Source organism: Chiloscyllium plagiosum, unplaced genomic scaffold (genome assembly GCF_037043375.1).
Source record: "Chiloscyllium plagiosum isolate Xiang-an unplaced genomic scaffold, Cpla_swu_hap1 HiC_scaffold_20, whole genome shotgun sequence".
Lineage (NCBI taxonomy): Eukaryota > Metazoa > Chordata > Chondrichthyes > Orectolobiformes > Hemiscylliidae > Chiloscyllium > Chiloscyllium plagiosum.
In genome coordinates, this window is record NW_028270158.1 from 62,314,785 (window position 1) to 62,340,163 (window position 25,379).

A 25,379-nucleotide genomic window follows, 5' to 3' on the forward strand; every position below is an offset into this window, starting at 1 on the left:
AAGATGTTAGTGTGAAGATATGACTGATGGCTAAGATTGGATGCAGATATAGCTGTATTGATGGGGCAAATGAGTTGGAGGTTGGCTTGCATGAGATGGCAATATCTTATAGTCTCAGATAGCAACATATTATAGTCACACATAGCAATATCTTACAATCCCACATAGCAATATCTTCTAGTCCCACACAATAATATCTTATAGTCCTACATAGCAATATCTTATTGTCCCACATAGCAATACCTTATAGTTTCACACAGCAATATCTTCTAGTCCCACACAGCAATATCTTAGTTTCAGATAGCAATATCTTCTAGTTCCATACAGCAATATCTTATAGTCCCACATAGCAATATCTTAGTCTCAGATAGCAATATCTTATAGTCTCACATAGCAATATCTTCCAGTCCCACACAATATCTTATAGTCCTACATAGCAATACCTTATAGTCTCACACAGCAATATCTTCTAGTCCCACATAGCAATATCTTATAGTCTCAGATAGCAATATCTTCTAGTTCCATACAGCAATATCTTAGAGTCCCACACAGCAATATCTTATAGTCTCACACAGCAATATCTTATTGTCCCACACAATAATATCTTATTGTCCCACATAGCAATATTTTCTAGTCTCACACAGCAATATCTTATAGTCTCACATAGCAATATCTTATAGTCTCACACAGCAATATCTTATAGTCCCACATAGCAATACCTTAAGTCACAGATAGCAATATCTTCTAGTCCCACATAGCAATATCTTAAGTCTTAGATAGCAATATCTTATTGTCCCACACAGCAATATCTTGTTCCTGATGAAGGGCTTATGCCCGAAACATCGATTCGCCTGCTCCTTCAATGCTGCCTGACCTGCTGTGCTTTTCCAGCACCACACTCTCGACAGCAATACTACATGGTCCCACATAGAAATATCTTTTAGTCTCACAAAGCAGGCCAAATGTGCTGAATTTCTAAATGATGTAACCAATGATGAGACTTTCACATTTAAATTGATTATTAAATAGTTACAATTTGGCAGATTTATTTGAGGCTATCAGCGATTAATTCATTCTGATAATTTGACATCTTTTGATGTAAAATTCTTAAGTCGAAGAGAAAATTACATTTAGAGGAAAGCTCATACATCCTTCCTCACCACACCCCACTTACACACACATTTCCAAATCTTAGAACACCCACTGAACAACTTTGGTACTCGGGACACCAGCCCAAAGCTATGAAACCCAGCTCACGGCAAGATCCCACAGCTACAGAATCGATACTGACCACCTCCTCTCTACCTCCACCCCCAGCCCTCTCCCTGGGCCAGCAAGTAGTTTTAGTGAGACTCCCCTCCCCCAATGCTGGGTGTAACTGTGAAGGTTTTTGGAAGATGAAGATTTATGGGATGCGTTGAACATTTGTGAAATTATGGGAAGTGTTGAATTGGTGATTTGTGCCAGAGTAGTCCTACAGCGCTGTAGTCCTCTCATTTTCAGCATCATTAAGGGCACTAGTGTACAGTGATCATTCCCTCCCTCCATCTTCCATGTGTTCTCTCTTTGTGGTGAAAGCCTTTCATTCACTGATCTTGGTGGTGGTGATATTCCCATACTCAGGCTATTAATAACAGTGTGAGTGTGACAGATTAATGCTTATATTGTACTTGACAATAAAAAGATTTTTTTTATAGGTTATGTTACTGTTCCCATTATTCTGACCACATAAAATTGACTCTTGTCGGTAGAGTGAGAGTTTGCCACTTCCCACACTGCTTTGAAGTTTGCTTAGCTATACAACAACCACAGGCTGCCTTTAAACAGAGGGGTGATTGTAAGTGCCAGGAGCTATGCAGTGAGTCAGTTATGGTTGTGTCTATCTAAGTCCACCCACTTTCATTAAGTTCACACCCACAGCATTTGGTCTGAACATTTTGTGGCTGAGTCAAGAGTCTTAACTTAAAGGCTAAATTCACATTCCAATCTCTGGTCACCATTGTATTTTACGTCCGACAGTGACTACAGTACCAATAGTGACCTCCACTGAATGTAAGGAGCTTTGAGGTATCCCGTGTGAGGCGCCACATAAATGTACGTCTTTCTTCTCTCTTTTTGTGTTGAAGACGGTGCACTTGCATAGCTTTTATTCAGCCCGTCCCTTTTTAACTTTTCAGGAGAGAAAGGTGCCATCAGGAGATAGACTTCCCATTGCACACCCTTCAGGTTTTGTCGATGGTGGGGGGGGGGGGGAGGTTGTATCGCTTTCTCCCCTGCCCCTTTATCAATGAACTTTTACTTTGTATTTGCAGAGAGAGCATTAGAGCACGTTTCATGATCTGAGGATTTCTCAAAACGCACACCGGGGAGTGTTTGAAACGTTGTTATGTAAAACAAAAAGAAACCAAAACGTAGCAACCGATATTTGCAGGCCACTGTTTCCATAAACAGTGATGTGATAAATGAGGGGAAACGGAATGGCTGGAGGGTAAAGGACCTGAGGTGAAATGAGGAGACCTTGGTTCGCACAGTGATGTGGAGAGTACAGCCCGAGGCTTACCAGAAGCCGATTTAATCATCACATTGACAGAGACTTGAATAAATACTCGAAGAGGGAAAGCAATTACAGGGCTATAGGAAAAGAATATGAAACTAGGCTGAATCCGAAGACTGGACCCATGCACAAGAAGCAAATGGTCCTCTGTCTGGGCTGTATCGTGTTATGCTTCCCTGGCCCCAAGATTAATTCCATGACGTGTTGGGAGCAGAGAGGAAACCAGCCTGACATCCCACAGGAAACCACAAATGAACTCAAAACGCCTGCTGACAGACTGTAACTCAGTCACCTCAAGACTGCTTTATTTCTAGAATATTTTCCTAATCAACCTGTTCAGATATCAGGAGGGACTTGAACACAGACCTACTGCCTCAAAGGTAAGGACACTGCCACCCGCATCACAAGAGCCCCTCGTTGTTTTGATTCTGGGATTTCCATTCAGTCAAGAGCAACATGATCGCCATTGACCCGCGGGATACAATCTCAGCTCCTTACTTAAAGGGACACTCCACCCATGGAGCATGAAGGCTTTATTTTGGAGTTAGAGGCCAAAGGGATGTCGTTGGCATCCCAGATGGTAAAAGCAGTAAGTGCTGCCACTTACTGTGAAAAGTCAGAGGGAGAGAGAGACAGGAGGAAGAGGCCCACAGCCGAGACCTAAAAGTGTGCTGAATGTAAGAACATGAGAACTAGGAGCAGGAGTAGGCATTTGACCCATTGAGCCTGCTCCCCCATTCTATAAGATTGTGGCCAACCTGCCAGCTCACCATAACCCTTAATTCCTTTACTGTTCAAATATCTATCTTTGCCTTAACAGCATTCATCAAGGTAGCCTCAACTGTTCACGGTGCAGGGAATTCCACACATTCACAACCCTATGGGTGAAGAAGTTCCTCGTCAACTCAGTTCAAAACCTGCTCCCCCTTATTTTGAGGATATGCCCCCTAGTTCTAGTTTCACCCGTCAGTGGATACAACCTCCCTGCTTCTATCTTATCCATTCCCTTCATAATTTTATATGTTTCCATGTGATTCCCCCCCCCCCACCCCCACCATTCTTCTAAATTCCAATAAGTGTAGTCCCAGTCTGCTCAACCTCTCCTCATAAGGCAACCCGCTCAGCTCTGGGATCAACCAAATCATCTGCCGACATTTCCGCCACCTCCAAAAAGACCCCGCCACCAGGGATATATTTCCCTCCCCACCCCTTTCCGCCTTCCGCAAAGACCGTTCCCTCCGTGACTACCTGGTCAGGTCCACGCCCCCCCCCCTACAACCCACCCTCCCATCCTGGCACCTTCCCCTGCCACTGCAGGAACTGTAAAACCTGCGGCCACACCTGCTCCCTCCCCTCTATCCAAGGCTCTAAAGGAGCCTTCCGCATCCATCAAAGTTTTACCTGCACATCCACTAATATTATTTATTGTATCCATTGCTCCCGATGCGGTCTCCTCTACATTGGGGAGACTGGACGCCTCCTAGCAGAGCGCTTTAGGGAACATCTCCGGGACATCTGCACCAATCAACCACACCGCTCTGTGGCCCAACATTTCAACTCCCCCTCCCACTCTGCCGAGGACATGGAGGTCCTGGGCCTCCTTCACCGCCGCTCCTTCACCACCAGACGCCTGGAGGAAGAACGCCTCATCTTCCTCCTCGGAACACTTCAACCCCAGGGCATCGATGTGGACTTCACCAGTTTCCTCATTTCCCATTCCCCCACCTCACCCTAGTTCCAAACTTCCAGCTCAGCACTGTCCCCATGACTTGTCCTACCTGCCTATCTTCTTTTCCACCTATCCACTCCAACCTCCCCCCGCCCCCGACCTATCACCTTCATCCCCTCCCCCACTCACCTATTGTACTCTATGCTACTTTCTCCCCACCCCTACCCTCCTCTAGCTTATCTCTCCACGCTTCAGGCTCTCTGCCTGTATTCCTGATGAAGGGCTTTTGCCCGAAACGTCGATTTTACTGCTCCTTGGATGCTGCCTGAACTGCTGTGCTATTCCAGCACCACTAATCCAGAATCTGGTTTCCAGCGTCTGCAGTCATTGTTTTTACCTCTGGAATCAACCCAATGAATCTCCTCTGTGTCCTCTCCAGTGCCCTATATGACTTTTCTCAAGTAAGGTGAAGAGGTGAACAGCACTGAACTCAGTACAGGAAATGCTTCAGTAACCTTAGGAGATCAGTGAATATTAACACAGTGACATAGTTACCTATACCCTGATTTATACATCACTCCACAACCCACTCTGCCTTAGAACATAGAACATTACAGCGCAGTTCAGACCCTTCAGCCCTCGATGTTGCGCCAACCTGTGAAAACAATCTGATGCCCATCTAACCTACACTGTTGCATTAATATCCATATGTATGTCAGATGCCTTATCGCTCCATTGCTTCACTGCCGTTGTCATATGCAGCGAGAACAGCAATTTTATTTGTGTACTGTCTTGGATGTCATAGAATGACAGAAGTATAAAGAACAAAAAACTCATCAATTCACATGAATAAAAATGGCCAAAAAGCCTGGGCAAGGAGTCCCAAGGAGTATAAAGAGGTAGAAAAGGAGGGAAATCCAGAGTTTGAAGCCCAGGCAGCAGAAAGCTGTGATAAGTAGGAGAGTCATTGGCATTGAGGATGCTTGAGAGACCAGAATTAGAGGAGTGTAGATATCTTGAAGGATTGTAGGGCTGGAAGGTACAAAGACAGGGAGGAGCAGGGCAAAACAAAGGATGAGCATTGGCTTCCTGTTTGTCAGGAAGCCGATGTGGGTCAGTGAGCACAAGAGTGACAAGGTGAACAGGACTCAGTACAAAACAAGACATGAGCAGCCGAGTTCTAGATAACCACAAATAAAAAAAAAAAGAAACTGCTGGAAAAGTTCAAGAGGTCCGGCAAAACCTGTGGAAAGAAATCAGCATTTAATGTTTCAGGTCGAGTGACTCTTCCTCAGAACTCAGATGACCTCAGGTTTATGGAAGGTGAAATATGAGAGACTGGCCAATAGTCAAATCTGGAGGAAACAAAGGCAGGATTTTAACAGCAGAGGAGCTGAGGTAAGGGTAGAGTTTGACAACGCAGCAGAGGTGGAAATAACAGTCTTTGTGTTGGCACAGAGAGGCAGTCAAGTATTGGATTCCATCAGTGCACTTGTGAGAAATGGCACTGTGTTGACGTGTTCTACATTTCATAGGCTTTTATACTTCACCCATACACATTTTTTTCCACTTTAACATTCATTACAGACAGCCAAAGCACGCATGGAATAGTAAACATGATATAACCTTTATCACAGACAATTCATTTCCTTTCTCCCTGAACAAGGGGGAATGGGTGGGTTGCGCTTCGACGGGTTGGTGTGGACTTGTTGGGCCGAAGGGCCTGTTTCCACACTGTAAGTAATCTAATCTAATCTAATCTAAAACCGCCTTTCATGCTCTCATTGCATATCTTGAAGTTGTCCAGCCTTCTGTATTTCATTAAGATATAACTTTTGGAAAAGTGTTAGTGTGGTTGACAGTGGAGGAAGTGGACTAGCCCAGAGCATTAACAACTTGGGGATTCAAATATGTTGCGGCGCAATGTGGTGATTTATTTCCTTTTTTATAGAAAAATAAACACTTGTGAATAAATGCCTTGTTTGTTTTGATTTGTTAGAGCCTATAAAGGCATTTCTGTTACTAACTTATGGATACATTCTTAATTTATGCTGCTAGCCCATATAATGTAAATAGCTCTTAATGGCTGTTCATAACAACCCAAAAATCAAGTTACAGATTAAACAAAAGGCATGAGAGATAGTCATGAAGAAGAATGTATTCCCAATAAATACCTACAGTGCAATGCCCAGACGACAAGAAATAAATTTGCTGATTTTTTAAAACTCTTCCTTCAATTCTATTAAATTACTGGAATTTTAACATGGCTGCTTTTGAACACAGAATGACTACAGTAGTGGCATGATGGCTCAGTGGTTAGCTCTGTTGCCTCACAGCGCCAGGAACCTATGTTTGATTCCATCCTCGGGCAACTGTCTGCATGGGTTTGCTCTAATTTCCTCCTGCAGTCCAAAGATGGATAGGTGGTGGATAGGTGGATAGGCTATGCTAAATTGCCCTGTAGTGTCCAGGGATGTACAGGTTAGGTGGGTGTACAGCCATGGGAAGTGCAGGGTTATAGGGATAGGGAGTGAGGTGAGTTTGAGTGGGATGCTGTTCGGAGGGTTGGTATGGATCTGATGGGTGGAATGGCCTTCTTCCACACACGTAGGGGATTGTATGACTTTCTATAAATTGCCAGCAATTTCCAGAGGGCAAAGGCTTACATCATCCTTCAGTAATGTGACATTTCTTGCATTTTATAAACATTCCAGCTAACCCAGCACAAGGGACTTGTCAATAAGATAAAACCCAGGATATGCTGGAGAAACTCAGCAACTCTGGCAGCATCTGCAGAGAAAGAAGCAAAGTTAACATTTCTAGATCAACAAATTTGAATCATTGAACTCCAAAAACTGACTGTTTCATCCTCTCTCTACAAATGCTGCCTGATCTGCTGAGTTTCTCCAACCCTTTCTGTTTTTATTTCCAATCTCTAGCATCTACAGTATATTTCTTGGATGCTTCTGTGTGTGAGTATGTGTCACAACCCCTTCTCCTTAATTCTAAATGCAGTAATAAATCTTACTTTGTTACAATCCAAAATAATTTACTGTGGGTCATGTGAAATTGGAATTCACAAACACGGTTTGAGGAAACATACCAATGCCTATTTTTAAACAAAAAAGAAAAACAGGAAAAGAACATTTAACAAACAAGCTGTGTTAATGTAGGAGAGGAGGACAGTGAAATTAATTCAGTTCACCCTGCCTCATCTCAGTGACAAGTTTTAATTATTTACTTTTTGGAAAATACAGTGCGATGTCACATTAAGCATTTTTAAGCTGTGGTCTTTAGACTCTTTGAAAGCTACAATTACACTTGATTTGATGATGCAATGTTATGCTTCTATTGGTGTGTGAATTATATTTATTTTGATATTAATATATTCTGCTATCAGGGCAAAACTTTTCCCGAATATTTTCTAAAGCCCATGCTTTTAACCAGTAGGCTTTTCATCTCATTTGTGACTTGAACCATGTATAATTCTTAGAGAGATTGTCAGAGTAAATGCAGGAAAGATGTTTCCGCTATCTAGGGATGGAATGGTGGGGTTTTAGAAGCATGAGACACAGTTTCAGAATAAGAGGGTCTGAGATGAAGAGAACTTTCTCCATACAGGGTCATGAACCTTTAGACTTCTCAATGCCAGAGAGCTATGGAGGCTCAGTCAATGTGTATATTCAAAACTAAGATCAATAGATTTCTAGACTCTAATGGATCAAGCGATATGGGAACAGTACCAACAAATAACATTAAGGCAGAAGATCAGCCATGATCACACTGATGGGCCAAATAGTCTCCTCACATTTCCTATTGTAAGGGACTGCATACTTTTCCTTTTGGACAACAGACTGGAAAATGGAAGTTGGACTCGGCAATATAGCTAAAAAAGTACCAGGGGGATTTTAAAGACCAAGTGGGATTGTGTGGCATGTGCTTTAGCTCTGTAAGAGGTGTTACTTTTTGGACCAGTGAGGTGAATATGTTCTGAGACATAGTGGCACCATAATTCTGGACAAAACTGTCCCGTGACTTCTGTCAGATTGGCTCTGCGGCAGGTTGGTTACAGATAGACCTGTGACTGCAGCGCTGCCAGAGAGCTCCAGAAGCCTGCAGACAGGCAGAATCTCCCTCCCTTTCTCTCTCCCCCTCTCTCTCTCTCTCTCCCCCCACCCCTCCGTTCTCTGTGTAAGTGAGAAGAAAACATATCTAGTGACTAATAAGAAATAATTCTAGATAAGAAAAGAGCTGGATCTACCTGATCAACAATTCAATCAAAGATCAAATATCACTTCGCAGACAACATCATCATTGCTAAAAACAACAGAACTGGGAGTAATAACTCCCTATCTAATGGTCTGGACTTTTGATCTTTAGAAATCATTTTCAATGTTTATATTTTTTGCCCCTAATAGTTTTGTCAAACCATCTGCTTTGTCTGTTCTATTCATGGGTGAAGGTATGTGTCTGAGGTTTAAAGGAGTATAGTTTATTATATACATATTAATAAATTACTAAACATTGCCTCATTTGTTAAAGAACATTTCTTTAAAATGGGCGGCACGGTGGCACAGTGGTTAGCACTGCTGCCTCACAGCGCCAGAGACCCGGGTTCATTTCCCGCCTCAGGCGACTGACTGTGTGGAGTTTGCACGTTCTCCCCATGTCTGTGTGGGTTTCCTCCGGGTGCTCCGGTTTCCTCCCACAGTCCAAAGATGTGCAGGTCAGGTGAACTGGCCATGCTAAATTGTCCGTAGTGTTAGGTAAGGGGTAAATGTAGGGGTATGGGTGGGTTGCGCTTCGGCGGGTCGGTGTGGACTTGTTGGGCCGAAGGGCCTGTTTCCACACTGTAATGTAATCTAATCTAAATCGATTTATTTTCCTAGTAATGAAACCTGATGTGAAGTAGCTTTGACCTGAATAGAAATCAGTGAAGCAAATTAATCAGCTTGGTGGTTTGAGTGGGTGCTTACACATTAGCGATGACTTGTGGGACAGTAGGGCTCAATTGTTCTTCCTAAATGTGTCATGATTTCTTGAGCTAACTATTGATAGCTTGTTTGACTTTTTTAACCCTCTGTGGACCCTTATCCATTGCTCTTAAGTTTCTCTGTACGTAACAAGCAGCAGAATTGACATTAGTTCAGGCCCATTGATATTTATAGGTTTGAAATTATTTGTAAATGAGCGTTGCTAAGAAACAATGCATTTTGTTGAAGCATTTGGTCTTCCTCTAAGCAGGACAATTCACAAGAAAATCCAACGAAATGTTTGACTTTTAGCTTTATTTCTTTATTTTACATTTAACTTTGTTCTTTCTTTCTAACGGCACCTTGTATGGCAACATTGTACACTTTCCACTGTACTCCTGTACTTTTGTCCTTGAGTACACATACAATAAAAATTTAAAAATCTAAATCAAAGGGAAAATAGCATTTATTCTGTATGAAAGAATAGTACTGATAGATAGAAGTATTGCCAGAAAATATTCAAAAATACCTGCTTTGGTGAGATAACAAAATTTAGGAATCACACTGCTTACTGTAGTTTGTAAGTGCTGTGCTTAGTTCATGGAAACACCATTTACAAAGTACTCTTTCCATTTTTTCTCCGAACTCAAACAAATTAAATATTCATGAATTGGGTAGGCAACGGTCTAGTGGTAGACCATTAATCACTAGACTATTAATCTGGAAATTCCACTAGTACAAAGAACAAAGAAAATTACAGCACAGGGACAGGCCCTACGGCCCTCCAAGCCTGCGCTGATCCAGATCCTCTATCTAAACCTGTTGCCTATTTTCTAAGGATCCGTATCCCTCTGCTCCTGCTCATTCATGTGTCTGTCTCAATAGATCTGAAATGAACACCTTAATGTTCTGTGGACTTGGGTTCATGTCCCACCATGGTGTAATTTGAATTCAATAAAAATATCTGAAATTAAGAATCTATTGATGACCATGAATTGATTTTTGGAAAAAAACCCATCTGATTCACTCATGACCTTCAGAGAGTAAAATCTTCCATCTTCATTTGTCTGGCCTACGTGTGACTGCAGATCCACAGCAATGTTGTTGACTCTCAACTACCCTTTGAAATGGCCTAGCAAACCTCTCAGTTGTACCAATGACTACGAAGTCTCAAAGAAATGAAATTGGATGGACCACCTGCCATCAACCTCGGCACCAAGTCAACCTTACAAAGTCCTCCTTACTAACATCTGGGGGGTGGTGCCAACATTGGGAGAGCTGTCTCACAGACGAAACATACCTTACAATGTCCCAGACACCACCATCACCAACCCCTATTATGTCTTGTCATATGGCAGGACAGAGCCAGCAGAGGTTGTGGCACAGTGGTACACAGTGGAAAGGGAATTGCCCTGTGAGTCCACTGGACCCCATGATGTCTCATGGCTTCAGGTAAGGAAACTGCCTGCTGATTATCATATACCATGCTCCCTCAGCTAATGACTCTGTACTCTGCCATGTTGAACAACACTTGGACGAAGCACTGAGATGGCAAAAGGACACAAAATGTACTCTGGGTAGAGGATTTCAATATCCACCACTAAGAGTGGCTCAGCAGCAGTATTACTAATCGAGCTGGTCAGGTCCTAAAGGACATAGCTGGGTCTGGAGCAGGTGGTGAGGGAACCAACAAGAGATAAAAACACACTTGACCTTATCCTTACCAATCTGCCATATGCAGATGCATCTGTCTATGACAGTATCAGTAAGAGTGACCACTGCACAGTCCTTGTGGAGAGGAATCCTGATGAAGGGCTCCTGCCCGAAACATTGATTTTCCTGCTCCTCGGATGCTGCCTGACCTGCTGTGATTTTCCAGAACCACTCTAATCTTGATCCTTGTGGAGACAAAGTCCTGCCCTCAAATTGAGAATAGTGTTGTGGGGCACTATCACCGTGCTAAATGGGACACACATCAAACAGATCTAGCAACTCCAAACTGAGCATCCATAAGGCATTGTGGGCCATCCACAGCAGCAGAATTGTACTCCAGCACAAGCTGCCATCTCATAGCCCGGCATATGCCCCACTCAACCATTACCATCGAGCCAGGGGGTCAACCCTGGTTTAATGGAGAGTGCAGGAGGGCATGCTAGGAGCAACACCAGGCATACCTAAAAAAACTGAGGTATCAACCCGGTAAAGTTAGTGAACAGAGCTACTTGTGTACCAAACTGCATAAACAGCAAGTGATACACAGAGCTAAGTGATCCCATAACCAACAGATCAGATCTAAGCTCTGCAGTCATGCCACATTCAGTAGTGAATGGTGGTGGACAATTAAACAACTCACTGGAGGAGGAAGCTCCACAAATATCTCCCCTCCTCAATGATGGAAGTGCCCAGTACATCGATGCAAAAGATAAGGCTGAAGCATTCACAGCAATCTTCAGCTAGAAGTGCCCAGTGGATGATCCATCTTAGCCTCCTCCAGTGGTCCCCAGCATCACAGACACCAGTCTTCAGCCAATTCAATCCACTCCATATGACATCAAGAACCAGTCAGAGGCACTGGATACTGGAAAGGAATGGGCCCTGACAACATTCTGGCAGTAGTAATGAAAGACTTGTGCTTCAGAACTTGCTGCTTCTGTAGCCAAGCTGTTTCAGTACAGTTACAAAACTGGTATCGACCTAACAATCTGGAAAACTGCCTAGGTATGCCCTTGTACACAAAAAAAAGGACAAATCCAACCCGACTAATTATCACCCCATCAATCTGCTCTCAATCATCAGTAAAGTGATGGAAAGTGTCATCGACAGTGCTATCAAGTAGCACCCGCTCAGCAATAACCTGCTCAGTGACGCCCAGTTTGGGTTCCACCAGAACCACTCAGCTCCTGACCTCATTACAGCCTTGGTTCAAACATGGACAAAAGAGCTGAAATCCATAGGTGAGGAGAGAGTGACTGCCCTTGACATCAAGGCTGCATTCAACTGAGTGTGACATCAAGGAGCCCTAGCAAAACTGGAATCAATGGGTATTGGGGGCAGAACTTCCACTGGTTGGAGTTATACCTGGTATATATGAGGATGTTTGTGGTTGTTGGAGGTCAGTCATCTCAGTTCCAGTATATCTCTGCAGGAGTTCCACAGGGTAGTATCCTAGACCCATCCATCATCAGCTGCTTTGTCAATTACCTTCCCTCCATCATAAGGTCAGAAGTAGAGATCTTTGCTGATGATTGCAGAATGTTCAGCACCATTCACATCTCCTCAGATACTGAAGCAGTCCATGTTCAAATGCAACAAAATCTGGGCAATATCCAGGCTTGGGCTGACAAATGACAAGTAACATTGGGGCACACAAATGTCAGGCTATGACCATCACCAATAAGAAACAATCTAATCACCTTCGCTTGACATTCAATGGTGTTACCATCGCTGAGTCCCCCACTGTCAACATGCTATTGACCAAAAACTGAACTGGACTCATCACATAAACAGTGGCTACGAGGGTAGGTGAGAGGCTAGGAATACTGTTGTGAGCAACTCACCTCCTGGCTCCCAAAATCTGTCCAACATCTACAAGATACATGTCAGGAGTGTGACTTGCCTAGGTGTGTGCAACCCCAACACTCAAAAACTTGACCCCATCCAGGACAAAACAGCCCGTGTGATTGGCACTGTATCAGTAGCAGAAATGTGTACCATCTAAGAGATGCACTATAGACATATACCAAAGATCCTGAGTCAGCATCTTCGAAACCTATGACCTCTTCTATTTGGAAGGACAAGGGCAGCAGATTCGTGGCAACATCACTCTTTGCAAGTTCCCCTCCAAGCCACTCACCATCTTAACTTGCTTCACTGTCGCTGAATCAAAATCCTAGAATTCCCTCCCTAATTGCGTTCAGGGTCAGCTCACAGCTCGTGGACTGCAGTGGTTCAAGAAGACAGCTCCCTACCATCTTCTCAAGGGCAATTAGGGATGGACAATAAATGCTGGACCCAGCCAGCGACGCCACAAACCACAAATGAATAATTAAAAAAAGAACCAATGTAACACATTTACCACAGATTTGTTTCTTTTCTGAATTTGTGTTGTTTTATTATACATAGTAATATTCATCATCAAATTCCTGTCTCAAGCATCATTTACCACAATCTGACCATGCCATATGTTTACACTAATCCAACAGATAATCTGATGTGTGTTTTTTGTTCTTCTATTTTATATCTTTCTAATTTTCTACAGCTGTAGTTGCCAGGGAAATAAATTACTTTAAGTGTCAAGAGTCTTATAACTCACCCAACATAAAACAATGTTGGTAATCTGTCCGCTTGATTCCAGCTTTTCGCTACAGGATTTCTCATGGATTGACACTGTCCGAGTTGACATTTGTGTTATTTCATCTGCATTCAAAGGATAATTAGCTAGAAAAGGTCATGTATCCATCATGAAGCCATTCCAACTTTTCTGTTCATTTGAGTTGGTAGATGGAAGATCAGGAGAATTGTAATAATCATTTACTTTCATTCATTAAGTTATAGAGCATAGAAATAGACCCTTCAGTCCAACTCGGCCTACTGACCTGATATCCTAAATTAATCTAGTCCCATTTGCCAGCACTCGGCCCATATCCCTCCAAACCCTTCCTTTTCATGTACCCATCCAGATGCCTTTTAAATGTTGCAACTGTACCAGCCTTCACCACTTCCTCTGGCAGCTCATTCCATCCACACACCACTCTCTGTGTGAAAAAGTTGTTCGTCAGGTCCCTTTTAAATCTTTCCCTTTGCACCTTAAACTTATGCCCTCTAGTTTTGGACTCCCCTATCCTGGGAAAAAGACCTTGAGTATTCACCCTATCCATGCCCCTCATGATCTTATAAACCTCTATAAGATCACCCCTCAGTCTCCAGGCAAAATAGCCCCAGTCTATTTAGCTTCTCCTATAGCTCAAACCCTCCAACCCCTGTTATTTTCCTTTCTATGCCCTGTACTCTGAGATCAGTTATGACCTTATGGCAAAAGCCTAGCCCTGTATTTTGGACCAGAGGAGGCGAGCACCAGCTGGAGGCCATTTCCTTAAGTAGAGCCAAGGTGGCACTGCCAAGAGACACGGATTAGCAGGCTGGTTGTTAACATAATTGTTAAGTTTCCTTGCCCTTTTGCCTCACCACCAACTTGGATAGATGCATGAAGAATCTATATTCTGGATTAGTGGTGCTGGAAGAGCACAGCAGTTCAGGCAGCAAAAGCCCTTCATCAGGAATAAAGGCAGAGAGCCTGAAGCGTGGAGAGATAACCTAGAGGAGGGTGGGGAATCTAGCCTGATGGCAAATATAAATATCACAATCATAAATGCTAATATAACAGCTTTACGCAATTGTCTTACCACCTTCAAAGATTGGTGCATGTTAACCTTATTTCTCATTCCTCTGCCTCTCTACCTCTCTCCCTACATGCCTTTAAACTTGTTCCATTTAGTTTACATTCCTCACAAAATACATCTGAAAATGTGTTGCTTATGCCCGAAACGTCGATTCTCCTGTTCCCTGGATGCTGCCTGACCTGCTGCGCTTTTCCAGCAACACATTTTCAGCTTTGATCTCCAGCATCTGCAGACCTCACTTTCTTCACAAAATACATCATTCACCTTCTCTGCTAGAAATCTCAATCCCTACCTTTTCTCCCGTGTTCTCCTGTAGGCTGCTACTGTTCTCCATGTGGTTTATTATATTTCCAAATGTCACTTTATTTAAAACCTTTGAAATGACTCTTCCCAAACCCAGAGCATTCATATATATTAAAAAGAATTGTGGTCCTGTGACCACTGGAGAACACTATTATAAGTCCTCCTTCAGTCTGAGAAACAACTATTCATCACTACTCTCTGCTTTATGTACCTCAACCAATCTTGCACTCACACATCCATGGAGTCATAGAGTCATGCAGCATGGAAACAGACCCTTCAGTCCAACTCTGAACACTTCATAGTCATATACCCATCCAAATGTCGTGTGAAGAGAGATTGAACAGTTTAGGCCTCTCCAGAATTCAGAAGAATGAGGGGAGGTCAAATTGAGGTATTTGAGGATGCTTCCTCTTGTTAGGCATTCTAGGATGAGAGGTCACAGTCTTAGGATAAGCAAATCTAAAACAGATTCGAGGAGAAATTACTTCTCCCATAGATTGTGAATCTATGAAATTTGCTACCCCAAAGTGCAGTGGATGCTGGGACAGTGAGAAAATTTAAGGAGGAGTTAGACAGATTTTTAATTGGTCATGGGTTGAAGGGATATGGAGAGAAGGCAGGGAAATGGGGGTGAGCAGCATATCAGCCATGATCGAATGGCGGAGTAGACTCGATGGACCAAACGGCCTAATTCTGCTCCTATATCTTATGAACTTATGAAATGTTGGTAGCCATGATGTGGAGTTGCTGGTGTTGGATTGATGAAGGAGCAGCGCTCCGAAAGCTTGTGACTTGAAATAAACCTGTTGGACTATAACCTGGCACCGTGTGACTTCTGACCTTTTAAATGTTGTACCAGCCTCTACCACTTCCTCAGGCAGCTCATTTCATACACACACCACCCTCTGTGTGAAAAAGTAACTCCTCACGTCCTTATTAAATATTTCCCCTCTCACCTTAACCTATGCCTTTTAGTTTTAGATTCCCCTACCCTGGGGATAAAGACCTTGGTTTTTCACCCTATCCATGCCCCTCATGATTTTATAAACCTCTATAAAGTCACCACAGCCTTTCCAACACTCCAGGGAAAGTAGCCCCAGCCTATTCAGCCTCTCCCTATAACAAAACACCTCCAGTCCTGGCAACATCTGTGTAAATCTTTTCTGCACCCTCTCAAGTTTAACAACATTTTTCCTATAGAAGGGTGACCAGAATTGGAGACGGTATTCTAAAAGTAGCCTCACCAATGTCGTGTACAGCCATTGCTTCATTAATCACATATACTTCAGCTTTTCTATTAGATCAATTGTATTTGTCACTACCATAATTAGTTTATAATTTATTAAAGGAATAATGGTCACATTAACACAGATTCTTGGCATACCTTCTCAAAGGTCAATCATTTTGACCATTAAGAAGCGCTAACATAAATGAGCAGACTCTCTCTGCTGTCTGTAAGAAATTAAACACTCTGTAAAAGAGTGTGTTACGTTTCCATAGAAACTCAATGTGCAGCATTGGATTTTAAATGTGCAGAGCCCTACTGCTCATTTCCTGTTGACGACTGAGTTTAGAGAGTCTAATTACTGCATTGTATTGGCACAATCTGTGAACAACTATTCTACTCTTTGTGTTTATTTTCCTTAGGTACTGGATGCCTGTATTTCACACTTGTGTACAAACTCAACACTCACTTCTACGTTTTCACAGAACTTTTGCCCCACGTTCTCCCCTCTTTATCTGAAGGTGCTGATTAATGCTGCGATACATGCTCACAGGTGCTGTAATGCCATGGCACTTTGCTCACTGTTTCATACAGTAAGTGCCAGTTTGTGGCAACAAAGAGCAATTTTGACGCTAGGAGGTGAGTGCCTTTTTCATTCCCCAAAGTCTGTCCGACACTTACAAGGCACAGGTCAGGAGTGTGATGGAATACTCCCCACTTGCCTGGATGAGTTCAGCTCCAACAACACTCAAGAAACCTAACACCATCCAAGATGAAGCAGCCCACTTGATTGGTACGCCATCCACCACTTTCAACATTCACACCTTTCAATACCAACAATCAATGACAGCAGTCTGTACTACTCACGACATGCACTCCATAAATTCACCAAGACTCCTTAAGGCAGCACTTTCTAAATCCATGACCCTCAATGTGGTGATTGTAATGAGGTCAGATGGGTGGACTGCATAGAATACAAATTCCCTGACTGGGGCTGTTAATCTGGTCCAATCAGGGAGCCCTGGCTGACACACACAAACAAAGGAGTGTCAGACAATCTGACACTCTGTGAACTGGTTCTGAGGAAACTGGACTGGTGTCAAGGACTTTGCACGTGTTAATAAAGGGTGACATGTTGGCAGGATGCTGGCCTCCGTAGAGTTATTTCAGTGGCGACAAGAGTAATGCACATTCCTGAAGAAACATGCTCAACACAGTCTACTTTGAGTTGAGGTAAGCATTTCTGGCGTCATTCTATTATTTGGGAAGCTTGACCTGTTTGATCCTGCCATCAAAGACTGGGCCCAATAGGTAGAAAGAATGTATTTTTTGTTCTGGGTAAATGACATTGGGGCAGATGAAAAGCAATAAGTAATTTTCCTGACAGCTTGTGGACTTGCAGCTTTTTCAGTTATTAGGAGCCTAATTTAGGAGGCAACAATGCTAAAACCTAATGGATTTTGTTAAGGAATATTTTGACTCCAAACCTCCTGTAATTCTGAGATGCTAATTTTACTCGGCAATTTGAGAAACAGGGGAATCCGTACTGAGACATTTGACTAGGTTAAGAAGACTGGGAGAGACCTGTGACTTTGGTTTTATTCTTAATGAGATACTGAGAGATTGGTTGGTATATGGGATTAATGATGTGCAAAGGCACCTGCTATCTGAAGCCCAACTGGACTTCAAACAGGCCCCAGAATTGGCTTTATCATTGTAAAATGCAGCACGTGGAGCATATAACTTGCAGGATGGTCCGATGGAAGCGGACACCCTCGCCAGATTGACTGAGGTTGGGGAACACTACTTGAGTGAAGGCAATTTCATTGCCTCATTCAGGACACATCCTGATCAGACAAACTCTAGGTCAGCCCACAGAAAACTTCCAGCACAAAGTCAAGCCTCAGCCAAACCGTTAATATTTTCTTCAGGAGCAAGCGATCGTAGTTGCTGCCAGACACGAGATAGCAAAGGAGTCCCACTAGACCTAAACTGAGCCAAAGAACTCATAGGCCAGTATCCAGAAGATAGATAGCAAAGTAGTCCCACGAGACCTAAACTGAGCCAAAGAACTCATAGGCCAGTATCCAGAAGATAGATAGCAAAGTAGTCCCACTAGACCTAAACTGAGCCAAAGAACTCATAGGCCAGTATCCACCCCCCTAGAAAATCTACCTACTCCTGGTTTGGAACAGTTAAATTGCTTAGCAACATCCAAATCAGAACCAAACAAAATAAACGTTTGATTAAATGGTCACCCAGTTCTAATGGAGGTCAACACCAGTGCGGCTGTTTCAGTGATTGCAGAACCAGTCTTCAACGATATTTGTTCTGGACTCCAACCCTTAAGTTTATGTAAGACCTCTGCTAGACTGAGAGCCTAAACAGGGGAACCTCTACAATTTAAGGATACAACTTTGGTTCCAGATTCTTATGGGCAGAAGCTGGTTCAGTTCCCAATGATTGAAGTAAAAGGCTCAGGCCCAACACTGATGGGATGAAATTGATTGAGAAAGGTTCACTTTGATTGGCTCACCATTTTTCAATTGGAAAGTGGCTACCTGTGTGAAGTCCTCATTAGACTCATAGAGTCATAAAGATGTACAGCACAGAAACAGACCCTTTGGTCCAACTTGTCCATGCCAACCAGATATCCCAACCCAATCTAGACTTACCTGCCAGCACCTGGTCCATATCCCTCCAAATGCTTCCTATTCATATACCCATCCAGATGCCTTTTCAATGTTGCAATTGTACCAGCCTCCACCACTTCTTCTGGCAGCTCATTCCATACATGTACCACCCTCTACGTGAAAACGTTTCCCCTTATGTCTCTTTTATATCTTGCCCGTCTCTCCCTAAACCTATGCCCTCTAGTTCTGGACTCCCTGACCCCAGGGAAAAGACTTTGTTCATTCATTTTATCCATGCCCCTCATGATTTTATAAACCTCTATTAGGTCACCCCTCAGTCTCTGGCACTCCAGGGAAAACAGCCCCAGCCTTTTCAACCTCTCCCTGTAGCTCAAATCCTCCAAACCTGGCAACATCCTTGTACATTTTGTCTAAACCCTTTCAAATTTCACAACATCTTTCCGATAGGGAGGAGACCAGAATTGCACATAATATTCCAACCGTGGTTTAGCCAATGTCCTGTACGGCCGCAACATGACCTCCCAGCTCTTGTAATCAATACTCTGACCAATAAAGGAAAGCATACCAAACGCCTTCTTCACTATTCTATCTACCTGTGACTCCACTTTCAAGGAGCTATGAACCTGCACTCCAAGGTCTCTTTGTTCAGCAACACTCCCTAGGACCTTACCATTAAGTGTATAAGTCCTGCTAAGATTTGCGTTCCCAAAAATGCAGCACCTCATATTTATCTAAATTAAACTCCATCTGCCACTTCTCAGTCCATTGGCCCATTTGACCAAGATCCCATTGTAATCTGAGGCAACTTTCTTCGCTGAGAAAGTGAGGGCTGCAGATGCTGGAGATCAGAGCTGAAAATGTGTTGCTGGAAAAGCGCAGCAGGTCAGGCAGCATCCAAGGAACAGGAGAATCGACGTTTCGGGCATAAGCCTGAAGAAGGGCTTATGCCCGAAACGTCGATTCTCCTGTTCCTTGGATGCTGCCTGACCTGCTGCGCTTTTCCAGCAACACATTTTCAGCAACTTTCTTCGCTGTCCACTACACCTCTAATTTTGATGTCATCTGCAAATTTACTAACTGTACCTCTTATGCTCATATCCAAATCATTTAGAGAAATGATGAAAAGTAGTGGTCCCAGCACCGATCCTTATGGCACTCCGCTGGTCACAGGCTTCCATTCTGTAAAACAACCCTCCACGACCACCCTCTGTCTTCTACCTTTGAGCCAGTTCTGTATCCAAATGGCGAGTTCCCCTGTATTCCATGAGACCTAACCTTGCTAACCAATCTCCCATGAGGAACCTTGTCGAACGCCTTACTGAAGTCTATATAGATCACGTGCACCGATCTGCCCTCATCAATCCTCTTTGTTAATTCTTCAAAAAACTCAATCGAGATTGTGAGACATGATTTCCCATGCACAATGCCATGTTGACTATCCCTAATCAGTCCTTGCCTTTCCAAATACATGTACATCCTGTCCCTCATGATTCCCTTCAACAACGTGCTCACCACTGAGGTCAGGCTCACTGGTCTATAGTTCCCTGGCTTGTCCTTCCCACCCTTCCTAAACAGTGGCACCACGTTAGGCAACCTCCAGTCTTCCGGCACCTCACCTGTGACTATCGATGATAAAAATATCTCAGCAAGGGACCCTGCAATCACTTCTCGAGCTTCCCACAGAGTTCTAGGGCCACCTTTACATGGTGACCTGGAAGCAATTCCATGATTCTACCAGGCCTGTCCCAGTGCTATTTGCCTTTCGAGCAAAAGTAGAGGCAGAAATCAGGAGGCTGGAAAGTGAAGGAATCATCAAACCCCAGTCCAGTTTGTGGAATGGGCAGCATCGGTCATACCGATTGTGAAACCTGAATGTTGGTTTGCCTTTGTGGGGATTTTAAACAAATGGTAAACTGTTTTTCGCAACTGGTTCAATACCCCATCCCTTACTTAGAGGATTTATACACAAAGCTAGTCAGGGTGGGGGTGCTGGCCTTCACGAGCTGGACATGAGCCATGTGCACTTACAATTGCAGCTAGATGAAGATTCAATATTAAATATATGCCACAATTAATATACCTTGGTGGCATCGGGGTAGTACTGACTCATGGGTGGCCCGATTGAGAGGCACACCCATCCTGGCACGTTTGCATCAACTCCTAGACCAGGGTCAGCCTTGGAAAGCCATAGGTTTCAGGGAAGTGAAGAAACAGCAATCATCCTCTAAGCGAGATCCCAAGCGAGATCTGTTACTGACATGCAATGTCTCCCCGTAAGGCATCAGGGTAGTGTAAGCTCATAGATGGCCCAGTGAAGAGGAATGCACAACAACGTATGCATCCAGGACTTTTGCTAATGCAGAGGATAAATACACCCAGATCGAGAAGGAAGATTTGGCTGTCATGGTTGGAGACTGGAGGTTCTGCCAATACATTTATGGACATAAATTTATTGTCATAACAGACCACAAACCCCTGCTGGGTCTAATTAAAGAGGACAAGGCAGTGCTGCCCATAGCTTCAGGCCAAATTTAGCAGTGGGTTATTATACTAAGTGCGTAATTACAAGTTGGAACACTGTCCAGGAGGCCAGTAGTAGATGTAGATGCATTGAGTCACCGTGCGCTGGCAGATACACCACCAGTGGTATCACCACTGGATGAGTCTGTAATGGTTTTAAATTTTCTGGACACACTTCCAGTCACAGCTGACAATAGCAGAGTTTGGATGCAGAAAGATGTGGTCCTGGCAACACTGAAACAGCTGGTGGTGAAGGGGGAAAGCAAAGCACTATCACAACCAGAACTGAAACCTTTTTGGACCCGGAGAGACCAGATCACAAAAGAGGACAGTGTATTATAACGGGAGAAGAGTGATTGTCCTCAGCAAAGGTCACTGTCAGATAATGGCTGAACTCCACTGGGGTCATCCAGCGGTTTCCAAAATGAAGTTGGTGACCAGGCCTGGATATAGACATAGCTGCAATGGTGGGCAGTGCCCTTAATGCCAACAAGGACGAAAATTACTGCCAGCAGCTCCCTCATCTGTGGGAATGGTCAGTTAAACCCTGGACTTGGTTACACATTGACTGTGCAGGTCCTTTCATGGATTCAATGTTCTTTGTCATTATGGACACCCAGTCAAATAGATTGGACATGCATAGAGTTCATTGGTCAAACACAGGGATGGTGACAGAAAAACTGCAATACACAGACTCCGAGAAGTGTTGGTCATGGCTAACTGGCCATCGTTTACCAGCAGAGAATTTGAGTATTTCCTAAAGTCGAATAGTATTCTACATATAAGGACAACTCTATACCATCCATCATCCAATGGTCTGACAGAAATAGCAGTTCAAATGCAGGCTTAAAGAAACAGCCTAGCTAGATACTGAACTGTCCTGGTTCCTATTTGATTATAGGACCACCCCTCACACAACTACAGTAATTGCTCCTGCAGAGTTGCAGGTTAAATCTGATGTTCCTGGACCTGGTGGGGAAGGATGAAACAGGAACACCAATGCTGGACAAAAGATTATACCAAGTGGGAGAGACCGTTTACTTCAGGGGTGGAAGTTTGGTGTAGGAACAATGGGAATGGCCCTACGTGGGTAGGAGGCATAATCAACCACAAGGTCAGGACCAGTGACGTATAAAGTTCGGGTAGGAGTGACTGTCCCGAACAAGCACGTGGACCATATGAAAGCCGTGAAGTGGTGCAGGGGTAAAACGTGTCCGGCTCCTCGGAACAGTTGGAAAGGCTGCCGGAACCCATAGGTTCACCCTCTCCGTGCAGTGTTGAAGAGACCTCTGAATCTGAGATGGGCACGATGGATGTTGCTGCTGGAAGAGAGTGAATTTCTCCCAAGGTGTTCCAGGCACAAGAGGTGAGCAACTGTGTATTACACACCGCCCATATCCAACAGAGGAACCTGACCCGATGCAAAAACATCCCAGGAGCCGTTACAAGAAAAAAGAAGTGGCCCATGTCCTCAGACACAGGGAAAGGGATGTAGTGATTGTAACGAGATCAGCCAGGTGGACCTCATAGAATGGGGCTGTTAACCTGGTCCAAACAAGGAGCCCTGGCAGACAGATATAAACAGGAGTGTACACAGCATTGCCCTTTGATGTGAAGGGCCGTGTTTGTCACTGGCCACCCGGGTGTTTTCCTATCTTCCTGGTGGTGGAATTTGAATAAAGATTCGTGCACTTTGTGTCTTCCACTGTGTCTCACACCTGCACACACACACCATGGGTGCTGGGGATAAAATAAGCACTACCGCACTTAGGTGGTAGTGTGGGGGTTAAATTTAAAAAAATAAACAGGAGAAAAAAAAAAATTAAAAAAAAAAATAAAATGGTGTCTCTACCAAAAAAAAATAAACAGGAGTGTCTATTTCCCCCCTCCAATTCTATTTTGATTTAATCCCTGCCCTCCCTTCACTGTTTTGATCACACAGCACTGCCCTTTGATATGAAGGGCACTGCTTGTCACTGGCCACTCAGGTGTTTGCCTATCTTGAGAGTTTGATCAGTGTGAGTGAGTGTGCACACGTGCAAGGACTCTCCTCCTTGAAGGGGACTATCCCTGGACTCGCTGCCCTGCATCCAGAGAGAGGAAGGAAGGAAGGAAGAAGAGGAGGAGGCAAAAGCAGAAGGAGGTGAGAGATTTTGAGTCTGTGGTCTACTTTTGGAGCTGCAGCCTGGGCCTCACCCAGGTCAAGGCAGTGTTGCTGCTGACCTGGGGGCCCACTCCCACTGCTGGTCTCTGGGACCCTGCCCGGACCTGCCTCAGCTCTTGCTGCTTGGGGCCTGCCTCACTGCTGCTGCCTGGGACTTGCCTTGGGGCCCCTCCCAGGACCTTCACCACTGCCACTGCTGGAGGCCCACCTCCACTGCTGCTGCTGCCTGGGACTCAATTTTGGAGCTGCCTGGGACAGGTCTGCCCCCCACTGCTGCGACCGAGGGCCTGCCTAGGACTTGCCAGAGGACTGCCTCCACTGCTGCTGTTGTCTGAGGCCAACCTCCACCACCGCTGCCTGGGACTCGCCTTGGGGCCCCTCCCCACAACCTCCACCACTACTGCTGCCTGGGACTCAATTTTGGGGCTGCCTGGGACTTGCCTAGGGGACCCTCCCCAACAGGTCTGACCCCCACCGTTGCGACCGAGGGCCTGCCTAGGACTTGCCTGAGGCCTGCCTCCACCGCCGCTGCCTGGGACTCGCCTTGTCCCCTCCCCAGGACCTCCACCACTGCCACTGCTGGAGGCCCACCTCCACTGCTGCTACTGCCTGGGACTTGCCTTGGGGACCCTCCCCAACAGGTCTGCCCCCACCGCTGCGACTGAGGGCCTACCTGAGACTCGCCTGAGGCCTGCCTCCACCGCTGCTGTTGCCTGAGGCCTATCTCCACCACCGCTGCTTGGGACTCGCCTTGGGCCCCTCCCCACAACCTCCACCACTACTGCTGCTAGAGGCCCACTTCTACCACCGCTGCTTGGGACTCTCCTTGGGGCCCCGCCACCACTACTGCTGCCTGGGACTCAATTTTGGGGCTGCCTGGGACTTGCCTTGGGGACCCTCCCCAATAGGTCTGCCCCCACCGCTGCGACCGAGGGCCTACCTGGGACTCGCCCAAGGCCTGCTTCCACCGCTGCTGTTGCCTGAGGCCGGTCTCCACCGTCGCTGCCTGGGACTCGCCTTGGGTGACTGGCCTGGGGCCCCTCCCCACAACCTCCACCACTGCTGCTGCCAGAGGCCCACCTCCACCGCTGCTGCCTGGGGCCTACCAATATCCAGCAGCAGAGTATGGCGAGCCCGAAGGTCGCGGGGCCCAGCCGCACCTACGCCGGGGTAGCCGCTGCCTTGGGCTCGGCCGTCCCAACCCCGGCCGCAACCGCAACCTCCTTCAGGCACCTGACTAAACGCCTGGGGGTAAAGGCCTATCCCCACCCCAACATGACCATCGAGGCCTGCAGCAAGACCATGGCTAGTGTGGTCGGCCCACTGGCCATCGTCGCTGCCGCCCGGATGTACAGGAAGGCCGTCTTCTTCCTTAAGACCGAGCAGGCGGTCCACCTGGCCGTGGAGAGGGGGCTCACTGTGGGCGGGACACATTTGCCCGTCGACCCTCTGGAGGTTACGGTCCAGAGGGTCGTGATCTCCAACGGCCCTTCATTGCCAGTGAGCTCCTTCTCCCCCACCTCACCACCTTGGGGGAGATCCGGTCAGGGGTCCAACTGCTCCCGCCCTCTGACACAACTACTCCTTCCGACGCCAGGTGTTCATTTGCCTGGCCCGGGAGGAGGTCACCGAGGGCTCTTTCATCCTCCTCCATGAGGGCGCGGCCTACCGCGCCTTCTGGATGGCGGACGGCGTGCGGTGCCACCTGTGTCGCGAGGTGGGGCACATTAGAAAAAACTGCCCCACCCAGAAGGCTGCCCAGCCCACGCCAACGGCTGATGGTGGTGCCGCCGCACCCACTCCCCCTCCCCCGAAGTCAACACCACAAGCCCCGGCACCGGAGGCTAAGCCAGAAGCACCGCAGAGTGTCTGGTTAAAGTTATCGGGTCCCTGATGGTGCCCCTTCGCTTCGGGAGAG

The 25,379-nt window shown here is 45.4% G+C and overlaps 1 long non-coding RNA gene across 1 annotated transcript; it reads left to right on the plus strand.

Annotated features, from left to right (window-relative positions):
* Positions 1-1,971: 1,971 nt before the first annotated feature.
* On the plus strand, positions 1,972-17,333 carry LOC122560378 (uncharacterized). The gene is made up of 3 exons (XR_006314727.2): positions 1,972-2,094; positions 2,313-2,934; positions 16,546-17,333. It is a non-coding gene; the product is annotated as an uncharacterized LOC122560378 (long non-coding RNA).
* Positions 17,334-25,379: the final 8,046 nt, after the last annotated feature.